This window comes from Pleurodeles waltl, chromosome 6 (genome assembly GCF_031143425.1).
Source record: "Pleurodeles waltl isolate 20211129_DDA chromosome 6, aPleWal1.hap1.20221129, whole genome shotgun sequence".
Lineage (NCBI taxonomy): Eukaryota > Metazoa > Chordata > Amphibia > Caudata > Salamandridae > Pleurodeles > Pleurodeles waltl.
Window position 1 is genome coordinate 327,424,293 of NC_090445.1, and position 17,872 is coordinate 327,442,164.

At 48.8% G+C, this 17,872-nt stretch overlaps 1 protein-coding gene across 1 annotated transcript in view; it reads left to right on the forward strand.

Annotated features, from left to right (window-relative positions):
- The window catches only part of IPO4 (importin 4), a 1,872,953-nt gene that overhangs the window by 1,726,231 nt on the left and 128,850 nt on the right, over positions 1 to 17,872 (forward strand). The window lies entirely within an intron of this gene.

Consider the following 17,872-nt stretch of genomic DNA (forward strand, 5'->3'; position numbering starts at 1 on the left):
AAAATGATACCTCACTTGTGTGGGTAGGCCTAGCGCCCGCGACAGTAAACGCCCCAAAGCGCAACGTGGACACAGCCAAATTTGTGAAGGAAAACAGAGGTGTTTTTTGCAAAGTGCCTACCTGTAGATTTTGGCCTGTAGCTCAGCCGCCACCTAGGGAAACCTACCAAACCTGTGCATTTTTTAAAACTAGAGACCTAGGGGAATCCAAGATGGGGTGACTTGTGTGGCTCGGACCAGGTTCTGTTACCCAGAATCCTTTGCAAACCTCAAAATTTGGCTAAAAAAACACATGTTCCTCACATTTCTGTGGCAGAAAGTTCTGGAATCTGAGAGGAGCCACGAATGTCCTTCCACCCAGTGTGCCCCCACGTCTCCCGATAAAAATGATACCTCACTTGTGTGGGTAGGCCTAGCGCCCGCGACAGGAAACGCCCCAAAGCGCAACGTGGAGACAGCCAAATTTTTGAAGGAAAACAGAGGTGTTTTTTGCAAAGTGCCTACCTGTAGATTTTGGCCTGTAGCTCAGCCGCCACCAAGGGAAACCTACCAAACCTGTGCATTTCTGAAAACTAGAGACCATGGGGAATCCAAGATGGGGTGACTTGTGTGGCTCGGACCAGGTTCTGTTACCCAGAATCCTTTGCAAACCTCAAAATTTGGCTAAAAAAACACATGTTCCTCACATTTCTGTGGCAGAAAGTTCTGGAATCTGAGAGGAGCCACAAATTTCCTTCCACCCAGCGTGCCCCCACGTCTCCCGATAAAAATGATACCTCACTTGTGTGGGTAGGCCTAGCGCCCGCGACAGGAAACGCCCCAAAGCGCAACGTGGACACAGCCAACTTTTTGAAGGAAAACAGAGGTGTTTTTTGCAAAGTGCCTACCTGTAGATTTTGGCCTGTAGCTCAGCCGCCACCTACGGAAACCTACCAAACCTGTGCATTTCTGAAAACTAGAGACCTAGGGGAATCCAAGATGGGGTGACTTGTGTGGCTCGGACCAGGTTCTGTTACCCAGAATCCTTTGCAAACCTCAAAATTTGGCTAAAAAAAACACATGTTCCTCACATTTCTGTGGCAGAAAGTTCTGGAATCTGAGAGGAGCCACAAATTTCCTTCCACCCAGCGTGCCCCCACGTCTCCCGATAAAAATGATACCTCACTTGTGTGGGTAGGCCTAGCGCCCGCGACAGGAAACGCCCCAAAGCGCAACGTGGACACAGCCAACTTTTTGAAGTAAAACAGAGGTGTTTTTTGCAAAGTGCCTACCGGTAGATTTTGGCCTGTAGCTCAGCCGCCACCTAGGGAAACCTACCAAACCTGTGCATTTCTGAAAACTAGAGACCTAGGGAAATCCAAGATGGGGTGACTTGTGTGGTTCGGACCTGGTTCTGTTACCCAGAATCCTTTGCAAACCTCCAAATTTGGCTAAAAAAACACATGTTCCTCACATTTCTGTGGCAGAAAGTTCTGGAATCTGAGAGGAGCCACAAATGTCCTTCCTCCCAGCGTTCCCCCACGTCTCCCGATAAAAATGATACCTCACTTGTGTGGGTAGGCCTAGCGCCCGCGACAGGAAACGCCCCAAAGCGCAACGTGGACACAGCCAAATTTTTGAAGGAAAACAGAGGTGTTTTTTGCAAAGTGCCTACCTGTAGATTTTGGCCTGTAGCTCAGCCGCCACCTAGGGAAACCTACCAAACCTGTGCATTTCTGAAAACTAGAGACCTAGGGGAATCCAAGATGGGGTGACTTGTGTGGCTCAGACCAGGTTCTGTTACCCAGAATCCTTTGCAAACCTCGAAATTTGGCTAAAAAAACACATGTTCCTCACATTTCTGTGGCAGAAAGTTCTGGAATCTGAGAGGAGCCACAAATGTCCTTCCACCCAGCGTTCCCCCACGTCTCCCGATAAAAATGATACCTCAATTGTGTGGGTAGGCCTAGCGCCCGCAACAGGAAACGCCCCAAAGCGCAACGTGGGCACAGCCAAATTTTTGAAGGAAAACAGAGGTGTTTTTTGCAAAGTGCCTACCTATAGATTTTGGCCTGTAGCTCAGCCGCCACCTAGGGAAACCTACCAAACCTGTGCATTTCTGAAAACTAGAGACCTAGGGGAATCCAAGATGGGGTAACTTGTGTGGCTCGGACCAGGTTCTGTTACCCAGAATCCTTTGCAAACCTCAAAATTTGGCTAAAAAACCACATGTTCCTCACATTTCTGTGGCAGAAAGTTCTGGAATCTGAGAGGAGCCACACATTTCCTTCCACCCAGCGTTCCCCCACGTCTCCCGATAAAAATGATACCTCACTTGTGTGGGTAGGCCTAGCGCCCGCGACAGAAAACACCCCAAAGCGCAACATGGACACATCCAAATTTGTGAAGGAAAACAGAGGTGTTTTTTGCAAAGTGCCTACCTGTAGATTTTGGCTTGTAGCTCAGCCGCCACCTAGGGAAACCTACCAAACCTGTGCATTTCTGAAAACTAGAGACCTAGGGGAATCCAAGATGGGGTGACTTGTGGGGCTCTGACCAGGTTCTGTTACCCAGAATCCTTTGCAAACCTCAAAATTTGGCTAAAAAAACACATGTTCCTCACATTTCTGTGGCAGAAAGTTCTGGAATCTGAGAGGAGCCACAAATTTCCTTCCACCCAGCGTACCCCCACGTCTCCCGATAAAAATGATACCTCACTTGTGTGGGTAGGCCTAGCGCCCGCGACAGGAAACGCCCCAAAGCGCAACGTGGACACAGCCAAATTTTTGAAGGAAAACAGAGGTGTTTTTTGCAAAGTGCCTACCTGTAGATTTTGGCCTGTAGCTCAGCCGCCACCTAGGGAAACCTACCAAACCTGTGCATTTCTGAAAAACTAGAGACCTAGGGGAATCCAAGATGGGGTGACTTGTGTGGCTCGGACCAGGTTCTGTTACCCAGAATCCTTTGCAAACCTCAAAATTTGGCTAAAAAAACACATGTTCCTCACATTTCTGTGGCAGAAAGTTCTGGAATCTGAGAGGAGCCACAAATTTCCTTCCACCCAGCGTTCCCCCACGTCTCCTGATAAAAATGATACCTCACTTGTGTGGGTAGGCCTAGCGCCCGCGACAGGAAACGCCCCAAAGCGCAACGTGGACACAGCCAAATTTTTGAAGGAAAACAGAGGTGTTTTTTGCAAAGTGCCTACCTGTAGATTTTGGCCTGTAGCTCAGCCGCCACCTAGGGAAACCTACCAAACCTGTGCATTTCTGAAAACTAGAGACCTAGGGGAATCCAAGATGGGGTGACTTGTGGGGCTCTGACCAGGTTCTGTTACCCAGAATCCTTTGCAAACCTCAAAATTTGGCTAAAAAAACACATGTTCCTCACATTTCTGTGGCAGAAAGTTCTGGAATCTGAGAGGAGCCACAAATTTCCTTCCACCCAGCGTTCCCCCACGTCTCCCGATAAAAATGATACCTCACTTGTGTGGGTAGGCCTAGCGCCCGCGACAGAAAACGCCCCAAAGCGCAACGTGGACACATCCAAATTTGTGAAGGAAAACAGAGGTGTTTTTTGCAAAGTGCCTACCTGTAGATTTTGGCTTGTAGCTCAGCCGCCACCTAGGGAAACCTACCAAACCTGTGCATTTCTGAAAACTAGAGACCTAGGGGAATCCAAGATGGGGTGACTTGTGGGGCTCTGACCAGGTTCTGTTACCCAGAATCCTTTGCAAACCTCAAAATGTGGCTAAAAAAACACATGTTCCTCACATTTCTGTGGCAGAAAGTTCTGGAATCTGAGAGGAGCCACAAATTTCCTTCCACCCAGCGTTCCCCCACGTCTCCCGATAAAAATGATACCTCACTTGTGTGGGTAGGCCTAGCGCCCGCGACAGGAAACGCCCCAAAGCGCAACGTGGACACAGCCAACTTTTTGAAGGAAAACAGAGGTGTTTTTTGCAAAGTGCCTACCTGTAGATTTTGGCCTGTAGCTCAGCCGCCACCTAGGGAAACCTACCAAACCTGTGCATTTCTGAAAACTAGAGACCATGGGGAATCCAAGATGGGGTGACTTGTGTGGCTCGGACCAGGTTCTGTTACCCAGAATCCTTTGTAAACCTCAAAATTTGGCTAAAAAAACACATGTTCCTCACATTTCTGTGGCAGAAAGTTCTGGAATCTGAGAGGAGCCACAAATTTCCTTCCACCCAGCATTCCCCCACGTCTCCCGATAAAAATGATACCTCACTTGTGTGGGTAGGCCTAGCGCCCGCGACAGGAAACGCCCCAAAGCACAACGTGGACACAGCCAAATTTTTGAAGGAAAACAGAGGTGTTTTTTGCAAAGTGCCTACCTGTAGATTTTGGCCTGTAGCTCAGCCGCCACCAAGGGAAACCTACCAAACCTGTGCATTTCTGAAACCTAGAGACCTAGGGGAATCCAAGATGGGGTGACTTGTGTGGCTCGGACCAGGTTCTGTTACCCAGAATCCTTTGCAAACCTCAAAATTTGGCTAAAAAAAACACATGTTCCTCACATTTCTGTGGCAGAAAGTTCTGGAATCTGAGAGGAGCCACAAATTTCCTTCCACCCAGCGTTCCCCCACGTCTCCCGATAAAAATGATACCTCACTTGTGTGGGTAGGCCTAGCGCCCGCGACAGGAAACGCCCCAAAGCGCAACGTGGACACAGCCAAATTTTTGAAGGAAAACAGAGGTGTTTTTTGCAAAGTGCCTACCTGTAGATTTTGGCCTGTAGCTCAGCCGCCACCTAGGGAAACCTACCAAACCTGTGCATTTCTGAAAACTAGAGACCTAGGGGAATCCAAGATGGGGTAACTTGTGTGGCTCGGACCAGGTTCTGTTACCCAGAATCCTTTGCAAACCTCAAAATTTGGCTAAAAAAACACATGTTCCTCACATTTCTGTGGCAGAAAGTTCTGGAATCTGAGAGGAGCCACAAATTTCCTTCCACCCAGCGTTCCCCCACGTCTCCCGATAAAAATGATACCTCACTTGTGTGGGTAGGCCTAGCGCCCGCGACAGAAAACGCCCCAAAGCGCAACGTGGACACATCCAAATTTGTGAAGGAAAACAGAGGTGTTTTTTGCAAAGTGCCTACCTGTAGATTTTGGCTTGTAGCTCAGCCGCCACCTAGGGAAACCTACCAAACCTGTGCATTTCTGAAAACTAGAGACCTAGGGGAATCCAAGATGGGGTGTCTTGTGGGGCTCTGACCAGGTTCTGTTACCCAGAATCCTTTGCAAACCTCAAAATTTGGCTAAAAAAACACATGTTCCTCACATTTCTGTGGCAGAAAGTTCTGGAATCTGACAGGAGCCACGAATTTCCTTCCACCCAGCGTTCCCCCACGTCTCCCGATAAAAATGATACCTCACTTGTGTGGGTAGGCCTAGCGCCCGCGACAGGAAACGCCCCAAAGCGCAACGTGGACACAGCCAAATTTTTGAAGGAAAACAGAGGTGTTTTTTGCAAAGTGCCTACCTGTAGATTTTGGCCTGTAGCTCAGCCGCCACCTAGGGAAACCTACCAAACCTGTGCATTTCTGAAAACTAGAGACCTAGGGGAATCCAAGATGGGGTGACTTGTGGGGCTCTGACCAGGTTCTGTTACCCAGAATCCTTTGCAAACCTCAAAATTTGGCTAAAAAACACATGTTCCTCACATTTCTGTGGCAGAAAGTTCTGGAATCTGAGAGGAGCCACAAATTTCCTTCCACCCAGCGTTCCCCCACGTCTCCCGATAAAAATGATACCTCACTTGTGTGGGTAGGCCTAGCGCCCGCGACAGAAAACGCCCCAAAGCGCAACGTGGACACATCCAAATTTGTGAAGGAAAACAGAGGTGTTTTTTGCAAAGTGCCTACCTGTAGATTTTGGCCTGTAGCTCAGCCGCCACCTAGGGAAACCTACCAAACCTGTGCATTTTTTAAAACTAGAGACCTAGGGGAATCCAAGATGGGGTGACTTGTGTGGCTCGGACCAGGTTCTGTTACCCAGAATCCTTTGCAAACCTCAAAATTTGGCTAAAAAAACACATGTTCCTCACATTTCTGTGGCAGAAAGTTCTGGAATCTGAGAGGAGCCACGAATGTCCTTCCACCCAGTGTGCCCCCACGTCTCCCGATAAAAATGATACCTCACTTGTGTGGGTAGGCCTAGCGCCCGCGACAGGAAACGCCCCAAAGCGCAACGTGGACACAGCCAAATTTTTGAAGGAAAACAGAGGTGTTTTTTGCAAAGTGCCTACCTGTAGATTTTGGCCTGTAGCTCAGCCGCCACCAAGGGAAACCTACCAAACCTGTGCATTTCTGAAAACTAGAGACCATGGGGAATCCAAGATGGGGTGACTTGTGTGGCTCGGACCAGGTTCTGTTACCCAGAATCCTTTGCAAACCTCAAAATTTGGCTAAAAAAAACACATGTTCCTCACATTTCTGTGGCAGAAAGTTCTGGAATCTGAGAGGAGCCACACATTTCCTTCCACCCAGCGTTCCCCCACGTCTCCCGATAAAAATGATACCTCACTTGTGTGGGTAGGCCTAGCGCCCGCGACAGAAAACACCCCAAAGCGCAACATGGACACATCCAAATTTGTGAAGGAAAACAGAGGTGTTTTTTGCAAAGTGCCTACCTGTAGATTTTGGCTTGTAGCTCAGCCGCCACCTAGGGAAACCTACCAAACCTGTGCATTTCTGAAAACTAGAGACCTAGGGGAATCCAAGATGGGGTGACTTGTGGGGCTCTGACCAGGTTCTGTTACCCAGAATCCTTTGCAAACCTCAAAATTTGGCTAAAAAAACACGTGTTCCTCACATTTCTGTGGCAGAAAGTTCTGGAATCTGAGAGGAGCCACAAATGTCCTTCCACCCAGCGTTCCCCCCACGTCTCCCGATAAAAATGATACCTCAATTGTGTGGGTAGGCCTAGCGCCCGCGACAGGAAACGCCCCAAAGCGCAACGTGGACACAGCCACATTTTTGAAGGAAAACAGAGGTGTTTTTTGCAAAGTGCCTACCTGTAGATTTTGGCCTGTAGCTCAGCCGCCACATAGGGAAACCTACCAAACCTGTGCATTTCTGACAACTAGAGACCTAGGGGAATCCAAGATGGGGTGACTTGTGTGGCTCGGACCAGGTTCTGTTACCCAGAATCCTTTGCAAACCTCCAAATTTGGCTAAAAAAACACATGTTCCTCACATTTCTGTGGCAGAAAGTTCTGGAATCTGAGAGGAGCCACAAATTTCCTTCCACCCAGCGTTCCCCCACGTCTCCCGATAAAAATGATACCTCACTTGTGTGGGTAGGCCTAGCGCCCGCGACAGGAAACGCCCCAAAGCGCAACGTGGACACAGCCAAATTTTTGAAGGAAAACAGAGGTGTTTTTTGCAAAGTGCCTACCTGTAGATTTTGGCCTGTAGCTCAGCCGCCACCTAGGGAAACCTACCAAACCTGTGCATTTCTGAAAACTAGAGACCTAGGGGAATCCAAGATGGGGTGACTTGTGTGGCTCAGACCAGGTTCTGTTACCCAGAATCCTTTGCAAACCTCAAAATTTGGCTAAAAAAACACATGTTCCTCACATTTCTGTGGCAGAAAGTTCTGGAATCTGAGAGGAGCCACAAATGTCCTTCCACCCAGCGTTCCCCCACGTCTCCCGATAAAAATGATACCTCAATTGTGTGGGTAGGCCTAGCGCCCGCAACAGGAAACGCCCCAAAGCGCAACGTGGGCAAAGCCAAATTTTTTAAGGAAAACAGAGGTGTTTTTTGCAAAGTGCCTACCTGTAGATTTTGGCCTGTAGCTCAGCCGCCACCTAGGGAAACCTACCAAACCTGTGCATTTCTGAAAACTAGTGACCTAGGGGAATCCAAGATGGGGTGACTTGTGTGGCTCGGACCAGGTTCTGTTACCCAGAATCCTTTGCAAACCTCCAAATTTGGCTAAAAAAACACATGTTCCTCACATTTCTGTGGCAGAAAGTTCTGGAATCTGAGAGGAGCCACAAATTTCCTTCCACCCAGCGTTCCCCCACGTCTCCCGATAAAAATGATACCTCACTTGTGTGGGTAGGCCTAGCGCCCGCGACAGGAAACGCCCCAAAGCGCAACGTGGACACAGCCAAATTTTTGAAGGAAAACAGAGGTGTTTTTTGCAAAGTGCCTACCTGTAGATTTTGGCCTGTAGCTCAGCCGCCACCTACGGAAACCTACCAAACCTGTGCATTTCTGAAAACTAGAGACCTAGGGGAATCCAAGATGGGGTGACTTGTGTGGCTCGGACCAGGTTCTGTTACCCAGAATCCTGTGCAAACCTCCAAATTTGGCTAAAAAAACACATGTTCCTCACATTTCTGTGGCAGAAAGTTCTGGAATCTGAGAGGAGCCACAAATTTCCTTCCACCCAGCGTTCCCCCACGTCTCCCGATAAAAATGATACCTCACTTGTGTGGGTAGGCCTAGCGCCCGCGACAGAAAACGCCCCAAAGCGCAACGTGGACACATCCAAATTTGTGAAGGAAAACAGAGGTGTTTTTTGCAAAGTGCCTACCTGTAGATTTTGGCTTGTAGCTCAGCCGCCACCTAGGGAAACCTACCAAACCTGTGCATTTCTGAAAACTAGAGACCTAGGGGAATCCAAGATGGGGTGACTTGTGGGGCTCTGACCAGGTTCTGTTACCCAGAATCCTTTGCAAACCTCAAAATTTGGCTAAAAAAACACATGTTCCTCACATTTCTGTGGCAGAAAGTTCTGGAATCTGAGAGGAGCCACGAATTTCCTTCCACCCAGCGTTCCCCCACGTCTCCCGATAAAAATGATACCTCACTTGTGTGGGTAGGCCTAGCGCCCCAGACAGGATATGCCCCAAAACACAACGTGGACACATCACAGAAAACAGAGCTGTTTTTAGCAAAGTGCCTACCTGTAGATTTTGGCCTGTAGCTCAGCCGCCACCTAGGGAAACCTACCAAACCTGTGCATTTCTGAAAACTAGAGACCTAGGGGAATCCAAGATGGGGTGACTTGTGTGGTTCGGACCAGGTTCTGTTACCCAGAATCCTTTGCAAACCTCCAAATTTGGCTAAAAAAACACATGTTCCTCACATTTCTGTGGCAGAAAGTTCTGGAATCTGAGAGGAGCCACAAATGTCCTTCCACCCAGCGTTCCCCCACGTCTCCCGATAAAAATGATACCTCACTTGTGTGGGTAGGCCTAGCGCCCGCGACAGTAAACGCCCCAAAGCGCAACGTGGACACAGCCAAATTTGTGAAGGAAAACAGAGGTGTTTTTTGCAAAGTGCCTACCTGTAGATTTTGGCCTGTAGCTCAGCCGCCACCTAGGGAAACCTACCAAACCTGTGCATTTTTTAAAACTAGAGACCTAGGGGAATCCAAGATGGGGTGACTTGTGTGGCTCGGACCAGGTTCTGTTACCCAGAATCCTTTGCAAACCTCCAAATTTGGCTAAAAAAACACATGTTCCTCACATTTCTGTGGCAGAAAGTTCTGGAATCTGAGAGGAGCCACGAATGTCCTTCCACCCAGTGTGCCCCCACGTCTCCCGATAAAAATGATACCTCACTTGTGTGGGTAGGCCTAGCGCCCGCGACAGGAAACGCCCCAAAGCGCAACGTGGACACAGCCAAATTTTGAAGGAAAACAGAGGTGTTTTTTGCAAAGTGCCTACCTGTAGATTTTGGCCTGTAGCTCAGCCGCCACCAAGGGAAACCTACCAAACCTGTGCATTTCTGAAAACTAGAGACCATGGGGAATCCAAGATGGGGTGACTTGTGTGGCTCGGACCAGGTTCTGTTACCCAGAATCCTTTGCAAACCTCAAAATTTGGCTAAAAAAACACATGTTCCTCACATTTCTGTGGCAGAAAGTTCTGGAATCTGAGAGGAGCCACAAATTTCCTTCCACCCAGCGTGCCCCCACGTCTCCCGATAAAAATGATACCTCACTTGTGTGGGTAGGCCTAGCGCCCGCGACAGGAAACGCCCCAAAGCGCAACGTGGACACAGCCAACTTTTTGAAGGAAAACAGAGGTGTTTTTTGCAAAGTGCCTACCTGTAGATTTTGGCCTGTAGCTCAGCCGCCACCTACGGAAACCTACCAAACCTGTGCATTTCTGAAAACTAGAGACCTAGGGGAATCCAAGATGGGGTGACTTGTGTGGCTCGGACCAGGTTCTGTTACCCAGAATCCTTTGCAAACCTCAAAATTTGGCTAAAAAAAACACATGTTCCTCACATTTCTGTGGCAGAAAGTTCTGGAATCTGAGAGGAGCCACAAATTTCCTTCCACCCAGCGTGCCCCCACGTCTCCCGATAAAAATGATACCTCACTTGTGTGGGTAGGCCTACCGCCCGCGACAGGAAACGCCCCAAAGCGCAACGTGGACACAGCCAACTTTTTGAAGTAAAACAGAGGTGTTTTTTGCAAAGTGCCTACCGGTAGATTTTGGCCTGTAGCTCAGCCGCCACCTAGGGAAACCTACCAAACCTGTGCATTTCTGAAAACTAGAGACCTAGGGAAATCCAAGATGGGGTGACTTGTGTGGTTCGGACCTGGTTCTGTTACCCAGAATCCTTTGCAAACCTCCAAATTTGGCTAAAAAAACACATGTTCCTCACATTTCTGTGGCAGAAAGTTCTGGAATCTGAGAGGAGCCACAAATGTCCTTCCTCCCAGCGTTCCCCCACGTCTCCCGATAAAAATGATACCTCACTTGTGTGGGTAGGCCTAGCGCCCGCGACAGGAAACGCCCCAAAGCGCAACGTGGACACAGCCAAATTTTTGAAGGAAAACAGAGGTGTTTTTTGCAAAGTGCCTACCTGTAGATTTTGGCCTGTAGCTCAGCCGCCACCTAGGGAAACCTACCAAACCTGTGCATTTCTGAAAACTAGAGACCTAGGGGAATCCAAGATGGGGTGACTTGTGTGGCTCAGACCAGGTTCTGTTACCCAGAATCCTTTGCAAACCTCAAAATTTGGCTAAAAAAACACATGTTCCTCACATTTCTGTGGCAGAAAGTTCTGGAATCTGAGAGGAGCCACAAATGTCCTTCCACCCAGCGTTCCCCCACGTCTCCCGATAAAAATGATACCTCAATTGTGTGGGTAGGCCTAGCGCCCGCAACAGGAAACGCCCCAAAGCGCAACGTGGGCACAGCCAAATTTTTGAAGGAAAACAGAGGTGTTTTTTGCAAAGTGCCTACCTATAGATTTTGGCCTGTAGCTCAGCCGCCACCTAGGGAAACCTACCAAACCTGTGCATTTCTGAAAACTAGAGACCTAGGGGAATCCAAGATGGGGTAACTTGTGTGGCTCGGACCAGGTTCTGTTACCCAGAATCCTTTGCAAACCTCAAAATTTGGCTAAAAAACCACATGTTCCTCACATTTCTGTGGCAGAAAGTTCTGGAATCTGAGAGGAGCCACACATTTCCTTCCACCCAGCGTTCCCCCACGTCTCCCGATAAAAATGATACCTCACTTGTGTGGGTAGGCCTAGCGCCCGCGACAGAAAACACCCCAAAGCGCAACATGGACACATCCAAATTTGTGAAGGAAAACAGAGGTGTTTTTTGCAAAGTGCCTACCTGTAGATTTTGGCTTGTAGCTCAGCCGCCACCTAGGGAAACCTACCAAACCTGTGCATTTCTGAAAACTAGAGACCTAGGGGAATCCAAGATGGGGTGACTTGTGGGGCTCTGACCAGGTTCTGTTACCCAGAATCCTTTGCAAACCTCAAAATGTGGCTAAAAAAACACATGTTCCTCACATTTCTGTGGCAGAAAGTTCTGGAATCTGAGAGGAGCCACAAATTTCCTTCCACCCAGCGTTCCCCCACGTCTCCCGATAAAAATGATACCTCACTTGTGTGGGTAGGCCTAGCGCCCGCGACAGGAAACGCCCCAAAGCGCAACGTGGACACAGCCAACTTTTTGAAGGAAAACAGAGGTGTTTTTTGCAAAGTGCCTACCTGTAGATTTTGGCCTGTAGCTCAGCCGCCACCTAGGGAAACCTACCAAACCTGTGCATTTCTGAAAACTAGAGACCATGGGGAATCCAAGATGGGGTGACTTGTGTGGCTCGGACCAGGTTCTGTTACCCAGAATCCTTTGTAAACCTCAAAATTTGGCTAAAAAAACACATGTTCCTCACATTTCTGTGGCAGAAAGTTCTGGAATCTGAGAGGAGCCACAAATTTCCTTCCACCCAGCATTCCCCCACGTCTCCCGATAAAAATGATACCTCACTTGTGTGGGTAGGCCTAGCGCCCGCGACAGGAAACGCCCCAAAGCACAACGTGGACACAGCCAAATTTTTGAAGGAAAACAGAGGTGTTTTTTGCAAAGTGCCTACCTGTAGATTTTGGCCTGTAGCTCAGCCGCCACCAAGGGAAACCTACCAAACCTGTGCATTTCTGAAACCTAGAGACCTAGGGGAATCCAAGATGGGGTGACTTGTGTGGCTCGGACCAGGTTCTGTTACCCAGAATCCTTTGCAAACCTCAAAATTTGGCTAAAAAAAACACATGTTCCTCACATTTCTGTGGCAGAAAGTTCTGGAATCTGAGAGGAGCCACAAATTTCCTTCCACCCAGCGTTCCCCCACGTCTCCCGATAAAAATGATACCTCACTTGTGTGGGTAGGCCTAGCGCCCGCGACAGGAAACGCCCCAAAGCGCAACGTGGACACAGCCAAATTTTTGAAGGAAAACAGAGGTGTTTTTTGCAAAGTGCCTACCTGTAGATTTTGGCCTGTAGCTCAGCCGCCACCTAGGGAAACCTACCAAACCTGTGCATTTCTGAAAACTAGAGACCTAGGGGAATCCAAGATGGGGTGTCTTGTGGGGCTCTGACCAGGTTCTGTTACCCAGAATCCTTTGCAAACCTCAAAATTTGGCTAAAAAAACACATGTTCCTCACATTTCTGTGGCAGAAAGTTCTGGAATCTGACAGGAGCCACGAATTTCCTTCCACCCAGCGTTCCCCCACGTCTCCCGATAAAAATGATACCTCACTTGTGTGGGTAGGCCTAGCGCCCGCGACAGGAAACGCCCCAAAGCGCAACGTGGACACAGCCAAATTTTTGAAGGAAAACAGAGGTGTTTTTTGCAAAGTGCCTACCTGTAGATTTTGGCCTGTAGCTCAGCCGCCACCTAGGGAAACCTACCAAACCTGTGCATTTCTGAAAACTAGAGACCTAGGGGAATCCAAGATGGGGTGACTTGTGGGGCTCTGACCAGGTTCTGTTACCCAGAATCCTTTGCAAACCTCAAAATTTGGCTAAAAAACACATGTTCCTCACATTTCTGTGGCAGAAAGTTCTGGAATCTGAGAGGAGCCACAAATTTCCTTCCACCCAGCGTTCCCCCACGTCTCCCGATAAAAATGATACCTCACTTGTGTGGGTAGGCCTAGCGCCCGCGACAGAAAACGCCCCAAAGCGCAACGTGGACACATCCAAATTTGTGAAGGGAAACAGAGGTGTTTTTTGCAAAGTGCCTACCTGTAGATTTTGGCCTGTAGCTCAGCCGCCACCTAGGGAAACCTACCAAACCTGTGCATTTTTTAAAACTAGAGACCTAGGGGAATCCAAGATGGGGTGACTTGTGTGGCTCGGACCAGGTTCTGTTACCCAGAATCCTTTGCAAACCTCAAAATTTGGCTAAAAAAACACATGTTCCTCACATTTCTGTGGCAGAAAGTTCTGGAATCTGAGAGGAGCCACGAATGTCCTTCCACCCAGTGTGCCCCCACGTCTCCCGATAAAAATGATACCTCACTTGTGTGGGTAGGCCTAGCGCCCGCGACAGGAAATGCCCCAAAGCGCAACGTGGACACAGCCAAATTTTTGAAGGAAAACAGAGGTGTTTTTTGCAAAGTGCCTACCTGTAGATTTTGGCCTGTAGCTCAGCCGCCACCAAGGGAAACCTACCAAACCTGTGCATTTCTGAAAACTAGAGACCATGGGGAATCCAAGATGGGGTGACTTGTGTGGCTCGGACCAGGTTCTGTTACCCAGAATCCTTTGCAAACCTCAAAATTTGGCTAAAAAAAACACATGTTCCTCACATTTCTGTGGCAGAAAGTTCTGGAATCTGAGAGGAGCCACACATTTCCTTCCACCCAGCGTTCCCCCACGTCTCCCGATAAAAATGATACCTCACTTGTGTGGGTAGGCCTAGCGCCCGCGACAGAAAACACCCCAAAGCGCAACATGGACACATCCAAATTTGTGAAGGAAAACAGAGGTGTTTTTTGCAAAGTGCCTACCTGTAGATTTTGGCTTGTAGCTCAGCCGCCACCTAGGGAAACCTACCAAACCTGTGCATTTCTGAAAACTAGAGACCTAGGGGAATCCAAGATGGGGTGACTTGTGGGGCTCTGACCAGGTTCTGTTACCCAGAATCCTTTGCAAACCTCAAAATTTGGCTAAAAAAACACGTGTTCCTCACATTTCTGTGGCAGAAAGTTCTGGAATCTGAGAGGAGCCACAAATGTCCTTCCACCCAGCGTTCCCCCCACGTCTCCCGATAAAAATGATACCTCAATTGTGTGGGTAGGCCTAGCGCCCGCGACAGGAAACGCCCCAAAGCGCAACGTGGACACAGCCACATTTTTGAAGGAAAACAGAGGTGTTTTTTGCAAAGTGCCTACCTGTAGATTTTGGCCTGTAGCTCAGCCGCCACCTAGGGAAACCTACCAAACCTGTGCATTTCTGACAACTAGAGACCTAGGGGAATCCAAGATGGGGTGACTTGTGTGGCTCGGACCAGGTTCTGTTACCCAGAATCCTTTGCAAACCTCCAAATTTGGCTAAAAAAACACATGTTCCTCACATTTCTGTGGCAGAAAGTTCTGGAATCTGAGAGGAGCCACAAATTTCCTTCCACCCAGCGTTCCCCCACGTCTCCCGATAAAAATGATACCTCACTTGTGTGGGTAGGCCTAGCGCCCGCGACAGGAAACGCCCCAAAGCGCAACGTGGACACAGCCAAATTTTTGAAGGAAAACAGAGGTGTTTTTTGCAAAGTGCCTACCTGTAGATTTTGGCCTGTAGCTCAGCCGCCACCTAGGGAAACCTACCAAACCTGTGCATTTCTGAAAACTAGAGACCTAGGGGAATCCAAGATGGGGTGACTTGTGTGGCTCAGACCAGGTTCTGTTACCCAGAATCCTTTGCAAACCTCAAAATTTGGCTAAAAAAACACATGTTCCTCACATTTCTGTGGCAGAAAGTTCTGGAATCTGAGAGGAGCCACAAATGTCCTTCCACCCAGCGTTCCCCCACGTCTCCCGATAAAAATGATACCTCAATTGTGTGGGTAGGCCTAGCGCCCGCAACAGGAAACGCCCCAAAGCGCAACGTGGGCAAAGCCAAATTTTTTAAGGAAAACAGAGGTGTTTTTTGCAAAGTGCCTACCTGTAGATTTTGGCCTGTAGCTCAGCCGCCACCTAGGGAAACCTACCAAACCTGTGCATTTCTGAAAACTAGTGACCTAGGGGAATCCAAGATGGGGTGACTTGTGTGGCTCGGACCAGGTTCTGTTACCCAGAATCCTTTGCAAACCTCCAAATTTGGCTAAAAAAACACATGTTCCTCACATTTCTGTGGCAGAAAGTTCTGGAATCTGAGAGGAGCCACAAATTTCCTTCCACCCAGCGTTCCCCCACGTCTCCCGATAAAAATGATACCTCACTTGTGTGGGTAGGCCTAGCGCCCGCGACAGGAAACGCCCCAAAGCGCAACGTGGACACAGCCAAATTTTTGAAGGAAAACAGAGGTGTTTTTTGCAAAGTGCCTACCTGTAGATTTTGGCCTGTAGCTCAGCCGCCACCTACGGAAACCTACCAAACCTGTGCATTTCTGAAAACTAGAGACCTAGGGGAATCCAAGATGGGGTGACTTGTGTGGCTCGGACCAGGTTCTGTTACCCAGAATCCTTTGCAAACCTCCAAATTTGGCTAAAAAAACACATGTTCCTCACATTTCTGTGGCAGAAAGTTCTGGAATCTGAGAGGAGCCACAAATTTCCTTCCACCCAGCGTTCCCCCACGTCTCCCGATAAAAATGATACCTCACTTGTGTGGGTAGGCCTAGCGCCCGCGACAGGAAACGCCCCAAAGCGCAACGTGGACACAGCCAAATTTTTTAAGGAAAACAGAGGTGTTTTTTGCAAAGTGCCTACCTGTAGATTTTGGCCTATAGCTCAGCCGCCACCTAGGGAAACCTACCAAACCTGTGCATTTCTGAAAACTTGAGACCTAGGGGAATCCAAGATGGGGTAACTTGTGTGGCTCGGACCAGGTTCTGTTACCCAGAATCCTTTGCAAACCTCAAAATTTGGCTAAAAAACCACATGTTCCTCACATTTCTGTGGCAGAAAGTTCTGGAATCTGAGAGGAGCCACAAATTTCCTTCCACCCAGCGTTCCCCCACGTCTCCCGATAAAAATGATACCTCACTTGTGTGGGTAGGCCTAGCGCCCGCGACAGAAAACACCCCAAAGCGCAACGTGGACACATCCAAATTTGCGAAGGAAAACAGAGGTGTTTTTTGCAAAGTGCCTACCTGTAGATTTTGGCTTGTAGCTCAGCCGCCACCTAGGGAAACCTACCAAACCTGTGCATTTCTGAAAACTAGAGACCTAGGGGAATCCAAGATGGGGTGACTTGTGGGGCTCTGACCAGGTTCTGTTACCCAGAATCCTTTGCAAACCTCAAAATTTGGCTAAAAAAACACATGTTCCTCACATTTCTGTGGCAGAAAGTTCTGGAATCTGTGAGGAGCCACGAATTTCCTTCCACCCAGCGTTCCCCCACGTCTCCCGATAAAAATGATACCTCACTTGTGTGGGTAGGCCTAGCGCCCGCGACAGGAAACGCCCCAAAGCGCAACGTGGACACAGCCACATTTTTGAAGGAAAACAGAGGTGTTTTTTGCAAAGTGCCTACCTGTAGATTTTGGCCTGTAGCTCAGCCGCCACCTAGGGAAACCTACCAAACCTGTGCATTTCTGACAACTAGAGACCTAGGGGAATCCAAGATGGGGTGACTTGTGTGGCTCGGACCAGGTTCTGTTACCCAGAATCCTTTGCAAACCTCCAAATTTGGCTAAAAAAACACATGTTCCTCACATTTCTGTGGCAGAAAGTTCTGGAATCTGAGAGGAGCCACAAATTTCCTTCCACCCAGCGTTCCCCCACGTCTCCCGATAAAAATGATACCTCACTTGTGTGGGTAGGCCTAGCGCCCGCGACAGGAAACGCCCCAAAGCGCAACGTGGACACAGCCAAATTTTTGAAGGAAAACAGAGGTGTTTTTTGCAAAGTGCCTACCTGTAGATTTTGGCCTGTAGCTCAGCCGCCACCTAGGGAAACCTACCAAACCTGTGCATTTCTGAAAACTAGAGACCTAGGGGAATCCAAGATGGGGTGACTTGTGTGGCTCAGACCAGGTTCTGTTACCCAGAATCCTTTGCAAACCTCAAAATTTGGCTAAAAAAACACATGTTCCTCACATTTCTGTGGCAGAAAGTTCTGGAATCTGAGAGGAGCCACAAATGTCCTTCCACCCAGCGTTCCCCCACGTCTCCCGATAAAAATGATACCTCAATTGTGTGGGTAGGCCTAGCGCCCGCAACAGGAAACGCCCCAAAGCGCAACGTGGGCAAAGCCAAATTTTTTAAGGAAAACAGAGGTGTTTTTTGCAAAGTGCCTACCTGTAGATTTTGGCCTGTAGCTCAGCCGCCACCTAGGGAAACCTACCAAACCTGTGCATTTCTGAAAACTAGTGACCTAGGGGAATCCAAGATGGGGTGACTTGTGTGGCTCGGACCAGGTTCTGTTACCCAGAATC